Here is a 10278-nt window from a genome sequence, read left to right on the forward strand (position 1 = left end):
GCCATCTAGTGGCCAGGGTGCTTCAGAATGTGCTGTCTGGCCAGGTATTGCCCCCACAGGTGATAAAAGGGCCTGTTACTCTGTGGCTGAACGCATTTCTGCTGACTTCAACGATGAGTCTTCCATGCGGGCCAGGACCAGGAATGTTGTGTGACCTCATTCCTGGCTTAAGTTGCATGAAGAGGATAACTTTGTCTCTATAGACAGAAAACGAAACCAGACTATGGAGCTTCTGGTGCCTTCTTTCTCTTGAGCTGGCCACACAGGGAAAGAATTCCTTGTGTTTTCAGTAGGTTAGTAACCTCCCAGAGCAATGCAGACTACAGACTGACTTGCTACTGTGGTGGATAGGAACGTGATGATGGTGGTCATGTGGTTTGTGACTCAACCAGCGGAATAACTTTGGAAAGTGACTTAATCTCTTTGAGCCTCTGGGGCTATGGAAGGTCATGGTAACTACTTCACAGAGTTCTCATGAGAATGCATCTATGTGCCTAGCATAGGTCCTGATGCACAGAAACTGCTCGGTAAACATTAGCCATACTTTTTTTTTTTTTCACTTTTGCAGTAGATGCTTGTGTTAATGGAGAGCCATTCACTCACTCATTCATTTAATCATTCAACCACTCAACTGATGTCTATTGAGAACATACTCTGTTCCAGGAACTGAGCTAAAGCCAGGCATAAAGCAGACACAACTGCTCATGGTCGGTGTGATGGGCACGAAACAAGCGGCTTCCAGGGGAGCTGTACATCACTGAGCTTGAGCTGTAGGCTGAACAAAGTTCCTTCTATGGAGTGTCATTCATGTCCTAGACATCGTGGCTTTGTACAAATTTATATGATACTTTTAAAGCACATGGGAGTTAAGTTTCTTGTTCTTAAAAAAGGTCAGTATAGTACAGTGACTTTTAGAAGATGAAAGTAAAGTGCCTTGAAGGGGTGTCCTTTTCGAATTTGTCTAAAAGCACCACGTGGGCTGGTCACCAAGTGACCTTATGATTGCATTTGAGCGCGTGTATTTGGATTCCTTCCGTGTTACAGGTCTGGTGGCGCAGGGCAGCGCTCTCACTCTCCGGAGGGGCTAAAGAGCATCATATTTATTTTTCACCAGTGTAACCAATCTATTCCTCTTCCTCTTGTAGCTTTTTTCCATAGTGTGTCTATGCTCCTGAATGCTCTCTTGCTTCAGCTCATGGGAATTCAGTGAGCTCCCGATGTCCTGCTTCTTTCGAAGACCACCCTTCAACCTGCATCAGAGATGGAATAATTCCCCTAAACTAAGTCCTAAAACAGTGATTTTTGTGAAAGGCTCGGTGAGGGGTGTTGGGGAGAGGACACAGTGGCTTATGTATGCTTGGGGAAAACATATTCAATCTGATACTGTATTAAGGCATGTAATATAAGGCACTATAATACTATATACGTGAAACATTCTGTATTATACTGAGCAATAGAAAATATGGACTCCTTTCATAGTATAATCACAAAAGTGAAGCTCAACAAATCCTTCCTGGCTGGCGAGCCCACATAAAAAGACATATTCTTTAGGGATTCCCAGGGATATTCCCACACAGGGAACATACTGAGCTCTAGTTGAGACAGCAGAGTAAGGCTTTTGCACTTAGCAAAATGGGACATAGCCTAAAACAAAAACTGACCAAGAAAACTAAAGGCTGAAAGATGTCTGTATCTGCGTTTCAAATACTCCAAAATGGACATCTCTTGGGAACTCCCAAATAATAGCAACAACAATGATTGCAATGACATGGACTCTGTGCCAGGTTCCGTGCTGGAAACATACCACGTGGTACCCCCTTCAGTCTTCACTGCATTAAGGACGTCATTAAGAAAGGTTTTAGTGGTGTGGCTGCTACCTTGCTGTTTTGGCAAAGCTCGGTGACTTTCCTGGGGTTGGATGACTTTTCTTTCTGGGTCCTGCATTCTTGTTTCGGAGCTGTTTCTTCCTGAACAGCAAGCACCTTCCTTGATCCCACTTGGCAGCTTGATTCATAAATTAGTTTCCTTTCATTTAGATGAGTTCTGCAGCCCCTGGAGGATAATTACAAAGTTAATTCTATAATAATTAATATTAGTGTAGGGCTTCAGGGTCAGTGTCTTTCACCAAAATCCTGTCTTTTATATTTCCTTTTCAGGCCTCTATTGCAGAGAGGCTCTGCAAAAGAGATTTCTTTTGACACACTGCCGGCAGGAAGAGAACAGAATCTTTGCTACATAACTGTTTTTTGACTTAGAAAAAATCTGGCTTAAAAATGTGTTTTTGCCTTGTTTTGTTCTATAGTACTGGTTTATGCTACTGAGCAAGTTTTGCCTAGAAATTACTATTATTGAATACATTTCTAGTAGATCCTGGACTGAAATGGCATAAACTCAAAAACTATCTTTTCAGGCAGTTACATTGAGGAAGAAATATCTATGTGATTAGAATAAAATTCTTTAAATCTTAGCCCTTAGTTTGTGTTCCCTGAAACATAGTAACTGTCTAAAATCTCCCCCCTTTTTTGGTCTAAATGGGCACCTTTCCTGCATCATATGTTAAGGTATATCTGTCTCTTATTTAACTCTTATTTCTTGCTTCTGTGATATATCTTTATTCTGTGAAGCCTGGAGTTTTAAAGGATGTATTTGAATCTATTTTTTGGTGGTGGTGGTGGTGGTGGAGAGTTAATGTCCCTACTTTCCCTGATGGCTTGCTTACACAGGAAGCTTAAGGCGTAATCAGACTATAAAATCCTGACCAGAGAGGCGATCGTAATTTCAGCTACAGACTAAGCAGATAACAGACAACCGGTTATTCACTAGTCAGAAAGATAAGGGAATGAGTTTGATTCCTCATTAAAAGCTTCATGGTTTAAGTCTTCAAAAAAAAAAAGTGCTGGGTCTTTGCTTATTAAGTTACATAAACAGAGTGAAGTGCCATGGGGGAGAATGGAAACTCTTGGTGTGACCTATAATTAGAAAATTTCCACCCAGAGAATAAAAACAGAGACTGTATGCCACTTCCTGACCCCACTCACCCACAGAGGCTAAGCCATTGGTGGGACACAGATAAGAAAACACCAAGGAAAGGAAACCCGAGCCAGGCAGCCTGTTTGCTCTGATGGGATCCAGCCTGAGAGCGATGGATGGAACGTGCCCTTGTAGTTTAAATCACCTCTAAGGCACTGGTGAGAAGGAAAGGCATCGCTTTCGTGAACTGCAGTTAACGAAATAACACGAGCGTGTTCCATGCTGCCTAATGAAATGGACAGAGATCGCCTACTGATTCATGTAGAACGAGAGGTCCGGGTTGGTATACACGCTCCTGCCCATCACTTCTGGCATTTTCGGGGAGCTGCTCCCCACCCCCTGTTCTGTCCATAGGATTAGGGTCCTGAATGAAGCCTGCCCTCCTCCCTCGTCGTAAGGTTGTTGTAAGGGTTCAGCGTGAGGATGCGCACCAGGGCACTTAGAAAGCTTCACAGCCCCTCTCGGATGCTGGTGGTTGTGTGAAGTTCTGCAGGTTAACTGTGCTTCTCCATAGCGTGTTATAAAAAATTATATCTGGAATCTAAAGTAGACTTTAAAAAAATAAATTCTGATTTTTCTCACATTAGACAAGCCCTGGGTGAGGAGTGTCGTCAGAGGTATAGAGAGGTCCCCTCCCCCTCTGCTGTGGCTCACAGACACTGTGCACTGATCAAGGTCAGTCCTGAGATTCCCCTGCCCCCTCGCCCAGGGCTTCCCGATGCTAAACTCTCTGCTAGGGTTCGAGCAGGCTGTGGTGTGAGTCCTGGGAGGAAGGCGGGCAGTCAGAATCGTGCTCTCCCACTTATTATGTGACTTTGGGAAAATATGTTCACTTTTCTGGGCCTCCATTTCTTCCTACATATGTGTCACTCTCCTGTGTGTCTCCACATATCCTCAAATGGGATAAGAATATGAACTCTGGTGGGTTGTTGGTAGGTTCCCTGAGTCAATAGATTGGTAAACTGTTTGAGAACAGAGAAGGCATCCCAAGCACATAAAACACTGGCTGGCATGTAGTAGATGTTCAATTAATATTAACTCAATAAAATTAACTGAATAAATAGTAACCCATTTAAAAAATCCTAACATGGTGACTGATACATAATAGGCACCGGTTAGAATTTCTATTCCATTTCCCCAATAAATATTTTTTCCTTAAAAAAGGTGTTATTAATTAACTGAATAATAAACTTAATAAATCCCTTAGCTCCTCTGGGCTTCATTCTTCATCTATAAAAGAAATTAGAATAGTTTATTTCTCATGTCTGCTCTATCTGACAAAAATTTGCTTTTTTCAAAAATCAAATCTACCCCCCAATGGAGACCAGTTTGTCTGTAATGCATGTCCTGTAGCTTTGGCGCTTGGCTTAAAATCAGTTGGTATAAAAAGGAAGGCCTTAGGAGGGCACGTATTGCATGGTGCACTGGGTGTTATACGCAACTAATGAAGCATCGAACTTTACATCAGAATCCAGGGATGGTGACTAACATAATATAATAAAAAAATCATTTAAAAAAAAAAAAGAAGGCCTTAAAATTTTAACTGATTTCAACTTTCACATGAAAGGCTCTCGATTTTGCCTTGAATTGTTCTGGTTTTTCCATATCCCATCCGGTTGGCCTACTTTCCACTCTCAAAAGTGTTCGGGTTTAGAAGTTAAATTGTGTTGTCACGAACTACGAATGACGAGGGAGACTGGCTGTCTGGCCGATGAGCGCGGCCTCCCAAGCTCTCCAGCAGGAGGGAAGGCCTGGCCTCCTGAACTCAGTACCGATGGGATCAGCTGTCCTGGCCATGCCGTTGAGTTCAGGGAAGCTCCAGCACGTTTGGAGGAATCTAGAACTATGCCATGTGAAGAACAACATTAGGAATGAGGGGTGTTCGGTTTAGAGAAAGTTCTCATACGGAAGCTAGCTGGCTGACCGGAAATGTTTTAAAACTGTCAAGACTCTTTCAAGTGGCAGCAGAAGGCCGAATGAGGGCCTGCGAGAGGCCTGCCGAGGAGAAACATGTTAGACTCATCATGGACCGTCCTGGCAGTGATATCAGTCCTCGTGTCAGGATATGGGACTATGTCCATGATATACTATAAACAAAGCTGGTGGCAGAAGTCTATGTAGATTCTGGCTGACCCCATTTACGTAAAAATGCACGCATCCATAACTTTGTGTATGAACAGAAAATGTCTAAGTAAATAGGATGGAAACACTCCCGCTGAGAGGAGTTTTCTCTGGAGAGTAGAATTTTGCTGAGTGCAATAGGAGAACTTTAATGTTGTGCTTTGCAAACTTTTATGCTGTTTCACCTTACAAACTGCTGTCTTGTTTGAATTATGGATTTTTAAAGATAATAAATGAGAAAAAGTTGTAATGACAGAAAGTAATACATAAGGTGAAAAAGAGAATTGGAACCATCAGAACTCAAAAAAAAAAAAAAAAAAGTCAGTTGCCTTTGGAAACAGAGATACCCCTCCTCTGGAGATACCCAAGGATGGAAGCAGGTGTCTCACTGGTATCAGAGATCCTAATGTCTGACAGGGTGTTGAGTCTATGGTCCGTAAGGATCTGACATCCCTGGGATTCCACTACACTTTGAGATCTTAGGAGATAAAACCATTTAATGGTTATACTTGGAGCCATTTTAAACCATAATCCTGTGCTGAAAAGCAAGAGTTTGGCTATTACTATTACTCTCTGCTGTAAGATTTCTCTGTTTAATGTTGTTTTTCTTTTTAGTCATCACATTGTCATGGGACGTTACCTGAGTGGCTACTGTGTTGCAGACTTTGTGCTTTACATACTCAATTTCATTTAGTATCAATTTCTTGATAGTGCATGATAGCATCACTATTATTTCCATTTTATGGATGAGGAAACAGGCAAAGAGTGGTAAAACCAGTTGCTCAATGTCACAGAGCTAGTAGTGTGGTGACTTCGGATGTCAGTCTTTAACCTCCATCTGATGCCTGCCCAATTATAAATAAAAAGGTGACCTTGGCAATTACCTCCTCTCTAACGACAGTTTCTGATTAGTCTCACCCAACAGTTATGATGAAAAAAATTTAAATTAATTTTTGTCCTCCTTGTTGTAACTGGTAGGACAATTTGGAACTCATTCGTGTGCTTTTTTGGGGTTAATATTCTGAGGAAATGACCTTAGCCCTGGTGAGACCAGGGCATCCATCTGCCTGAGTGGGTGGCGTGGGAAAACATAAGGGAGCAGCTTGGACATTGGAAATCTTACATATAGAATGCAAAGACAAAGGTGCAAGTAATAATCCCTCCCTAATGTTGAAAATGAAATTGCATTCTGCCGGAAGACAGTTATTGTTTTGAGGAGGGATTTTCTGAATTCCTTAATTTCCCCTTAAAACACACAGAGGAAAAGGCCTTGCTTTCTCGACTAGAGATGAGATAGCTTGATTACTGGGCTTGTTGCTCTGCCATAGAACACTGGGTGGTAAATGAATATCCCACCCATTTCCAGCCCTGAGATTTGATGGAAAGATTAGAAGTGAGCAGGAGAGAGAGGGAGAGCAGGGAGAGGTGAGAAGCAGGCACCTGGGCCTGTCCCGCTCTGGGCTGGAACTTCTCAGGGAGGATGTGTGGTAAAACCAATCAGAAAAGTGTCGGGGAGTCCGAGGGCTGGAGCCTTCTCCCAACTTCTTGGGTACAGTCTGGGACAGTTGTAGTCTCTCTGAAGAGGTCCTCGATGTATCAGACTCTGGAAAACTGGGTGGCCTGCAGACTTGATCAGACATGGCTGAGGGAGGCTTCTGGTGCAAGTTTCCAGTTTCTTGAGGTGCTGAGGCCATTCAGGGAATCCCGTGGGCCCACGCTGCAGAATGGGTCACAGAAAGTGGTCCAGTGAGGAAGCGGGCTGGCTTCCCCTGGCCCCACTCAGGCCTGCTTGTGGACTGGGGGACCATGTGAGTAGACAAATAGAGCCTGGGCCTCTGTAAAAACCCTGGAGTCAGGGAGTCAAATAAGGGATGTTTGTATGGGTACGTAAAAACTACTCAAGGGCCCCAAGGTTGAGGCAGCCTGAGCTCACGAAGACCAGCAGTACGCCAAAGGGCTCGTGCCCACCAAGCCACACTCTTTTCTCCACATACCCAGAACCCTCCAGGCCTCACCCAGAACCCAGCAGCCAGAGAGGGGCCAGATGGCCCAGAAATCTGAGATGGAGCTTTATTTGGAATGGCACTCTCTGATAGAACATTCTGCAACGAGGCAGACATTCTAAATGTCCGGTAGGGTAGCCAGGAGCCACCTGTGGCTGTTAAACACTTGCAATGTGGCTAGTAAACTTGAGGGATTGAATTCCTTCTCAATTTTAACTTTTTGTATTGTAAAAAGGAAGTCACAGCATTGAGAGAATATTTAAAATAGAAAACAGTAGCCCTCATAATCTTTGCACTATAACAAAGTTTTTATTCTCTTAGTCTTTATTCTCTTGGATATCTATTTTTCCATTCTGAAATCATAGAACACAAACAAGATAAAAATTAACTTTTAATTTTTTTACCTCTAAGGATAACTAGGAAGAGAGCTAAAATATTTCTGAGTAAAGGGCAGGGAAAATACAGATTTGTTTTGCATTTTTTTTTAAATTATTTGAAAGAATCAAAAGGAAAATCAAATAGATGTGTGTGGAATTGAAATTTAAATGTTAATTAATTAACATACTGGACAATGCATATTTAGAGCGACCATTTAATGTGCTAGATTGAACCGGGTTAAGTAGATAGGATGAAAAGTTAAGGTTTCCCCTCTAACAAATAGGTATTATAAAGAAGAATGGGTTAGTTACAGATCCAATAGGGAAATTACCTCTTCTCTGCATACCCAAGATAAATTTGTGACCCCCCCTCGGATTATTGCTGATGAATATGTGCTCATTGTCCAAAAAGCTGGAAAATTCAAATGAGCAAAAGGAAAGATTGACAAACATCTATAGTCCCACCACTTCCCCTTTTATTTTAACAAATATCTGTCCAGTCGTGTGTGGGTGTGTATGTGTGTGCCTGTGGCTACTTTTACGAGTGGAACGATCAAGTCCTATTGTTTTATAATTTGCTTTTTCCTCCGAATTATGTCACAAATAACCCCCTAATGAAGACAACTGGGGCTGTCTTCAGTGTTTCCAGGTCATGGACGATGTTTTGCTCAATGTCCCAGTGGCTAAATCTTTGCACACACAGCCACACCACTTTTCTTGGCGACTGCTCCTCTCCACGCTGTGTCTCTCTGACTTCTGTGATGTCTTCTCCCTGGAACTTTCGGTGTTGCCTTCCCTTCAACCAACCAATCTACTCTGCCTTTTCTCTCCCCACAGAAACCCACCTTGCTCCACAGTGAAGGAATTAGAGGAAGATAAATTGACCTCACCTGAGTTGAATATTTGCCAGGATTAAGCTGGATGGATGGAAGAAGGTAGGTCCTCTCTCCTGGTTGGGAGTGGGGTTCTCTGCTTGTCTCCACATAAGATGTAAGAGGTAAAGAGGCCATACGGTTGTTTCCTGTTTATGGAAATCTCATCTTTCTTCACCTGTCCTTCCTGTTCCCGTCTTCCTGTCCTTGCCTTCATGTGCCCCCCACAATTTCCTGCTCTGTTGACCTGCTATGAGCATATGGTGGGGATGTTTGAGAAGATCCCCACCAGGTAGGATCGTTGTATATTCCACTCCCCTGGCTATAAACTGGTTACAAAACCCCATTTCTAATTTGACTGATATCCACGGTTTAGGAATATGCCCCTCGCCTGACTATTCTCTCAGAGCAAATCATTGCTCTACAGTCACTTCTCTGAGACAGATTCTTTAAATTACTGAACAATGACAAGGGTGAGAGGAATAGGAAAGAGTTATTCATCACTGATAATTGTCTTCATGCTGCATGAATCATCAGTCCCTATTTGTATCTAGAGTGAATAAGAAGTTACCGTAAAAAAGTGCTGTAAAAATTATTCATTTTATTCTGAAAAGGCAATACATGCATAGGCATAAAATTAAGAAAGTGTGCACAAAAAGGTAGAGAGACAAAAGTAATTCTCCCTTTTACTTCCATCCCCAGAGAGGTTCTTCACCAGGCAACCATTATGACCAGTTTCTTGTGGAGCTAACTATACCCACATGTCCAGTAGGGTGACTGCTTCCCACAAGTGCCAGTGTGTGTCCAGTTGCACTGAACACATGAAGAGTGGCCAGTCCAGACTGAGGTGTGCTGTAACTGTAAAATACACACCATATTTCAAAGACTTATGAAAGAAAGCGTGTAAATATCTCATAAATAATTGTATTGATTGTATATTGAGGTGATCATATTTTGGATATTCTTTTTTTTTTAAAGATTTTTTTTATTATTATTTATTTGACAGAGATAGAGACAGCCAGCGAGAGGGGAACACAAGCAGGGGGAATGGGAGAGGAAGAAGCAGGCTCATAGCAGGAGGAGCCTGATGTGGGGCTCCATCCCATAACGCCGGGATCACGCCCTGAGCCGAAGGCAGACACTTAAACGCTGTGCCACCCAGGCACCCCTATTTTGGATATTCTTAAATGAATTTTGCTTATTTCTTTTTTTTTTTTAATTTAATTTAATTCATTTATTTGTCAGAGAGAGAGCACACAAGCACAAGCAGGGAGAGCAGCAGGCCGAGGGAGAAGCAAGCTCCTGCTGATCAGGGAGCCCGATGTGGGACTTGATCCCAGGACCCCAGAATCATGACCTGAGCCAAAGGCAGACGCTTAACCGACTGAGCCACCCAGGCATCCCTCTTTCTTTCTTTCTTTCTTTCTTTCTTTCTTTCTTTCTTTCTTTCTTTCTTTCTTCCCCTTCCTTCCTTCCTTCCTTCCTTCCTTCCTTCCTTTCTTTCTTTCTTTCTTTCTTTCTTTCTTAAGATTTTGTTTATTTATTTGACAGATGGAGTGAGAGAGCACAAGCAGGGGGAGCGGCAGGCAGAGGGAGAAGCAGGCGCCTGCTGAGCAAGGAGCCTGACGTGGGGCTTGATCCCAGGACCCTGGCCATGATCTGAGCCGAAGGCAGTTGCTGAACCTACTGAGCCACCCAGGTGCCCCTACCTATTTCTTTCTACTTTCTTTGTAGTCCTAGAAAATTTAAAGTTACCTATGTGGCTTACATCTGCAGCTTGCATTGTATTTCTATGGGATGGTGCTGGTCTATACAGAACTGAGTAATCTTATATACATATTTATATGTCATGGTTATATAGCCTTATTTAAAATA

The 10278-nt window shown here is 42.7% G+C and overlaps 1 long non-coding RNA gene across 1 annotated transcript in view; it reads left to right on the forward strand.

Moving 5' to 3' along the window:
* LOC117804436 overlaps positions 1-10006 on the forward strand; it is a 109130-nt gene extending 99124 nt beyond the window's left edge. The window contains exons 3-4 of the long non-coding RNA XR_004628870.1: positions 8369-8466; positions 9955-10006. This is a non-coding gene — a long non-coding RNA (uncharacterized LOC117804436). The remainder of the gene's footprint in view (positions 1-8368; positions 8467-9954) is intronic.
* The last annotated feature ends 272 nt before the right edge of the window (positions 10007-10278 follow it).

Source organism: Ailuropoda melanoleuca, chromosome 11 (genome assembly GCF_002007445.2).
Source record: "Ailuropoda melanoleuca isolate Jingjing chromosome 11, ASM200744v2, whole genome shotgun sequence".
NCBI classification, from domain to species: Eukaryota; Metazoa; Chordata; class Mammalia; order Carnivora; family Ursidae; genus Ailuropoda; species Ailuropoda melanoleuca.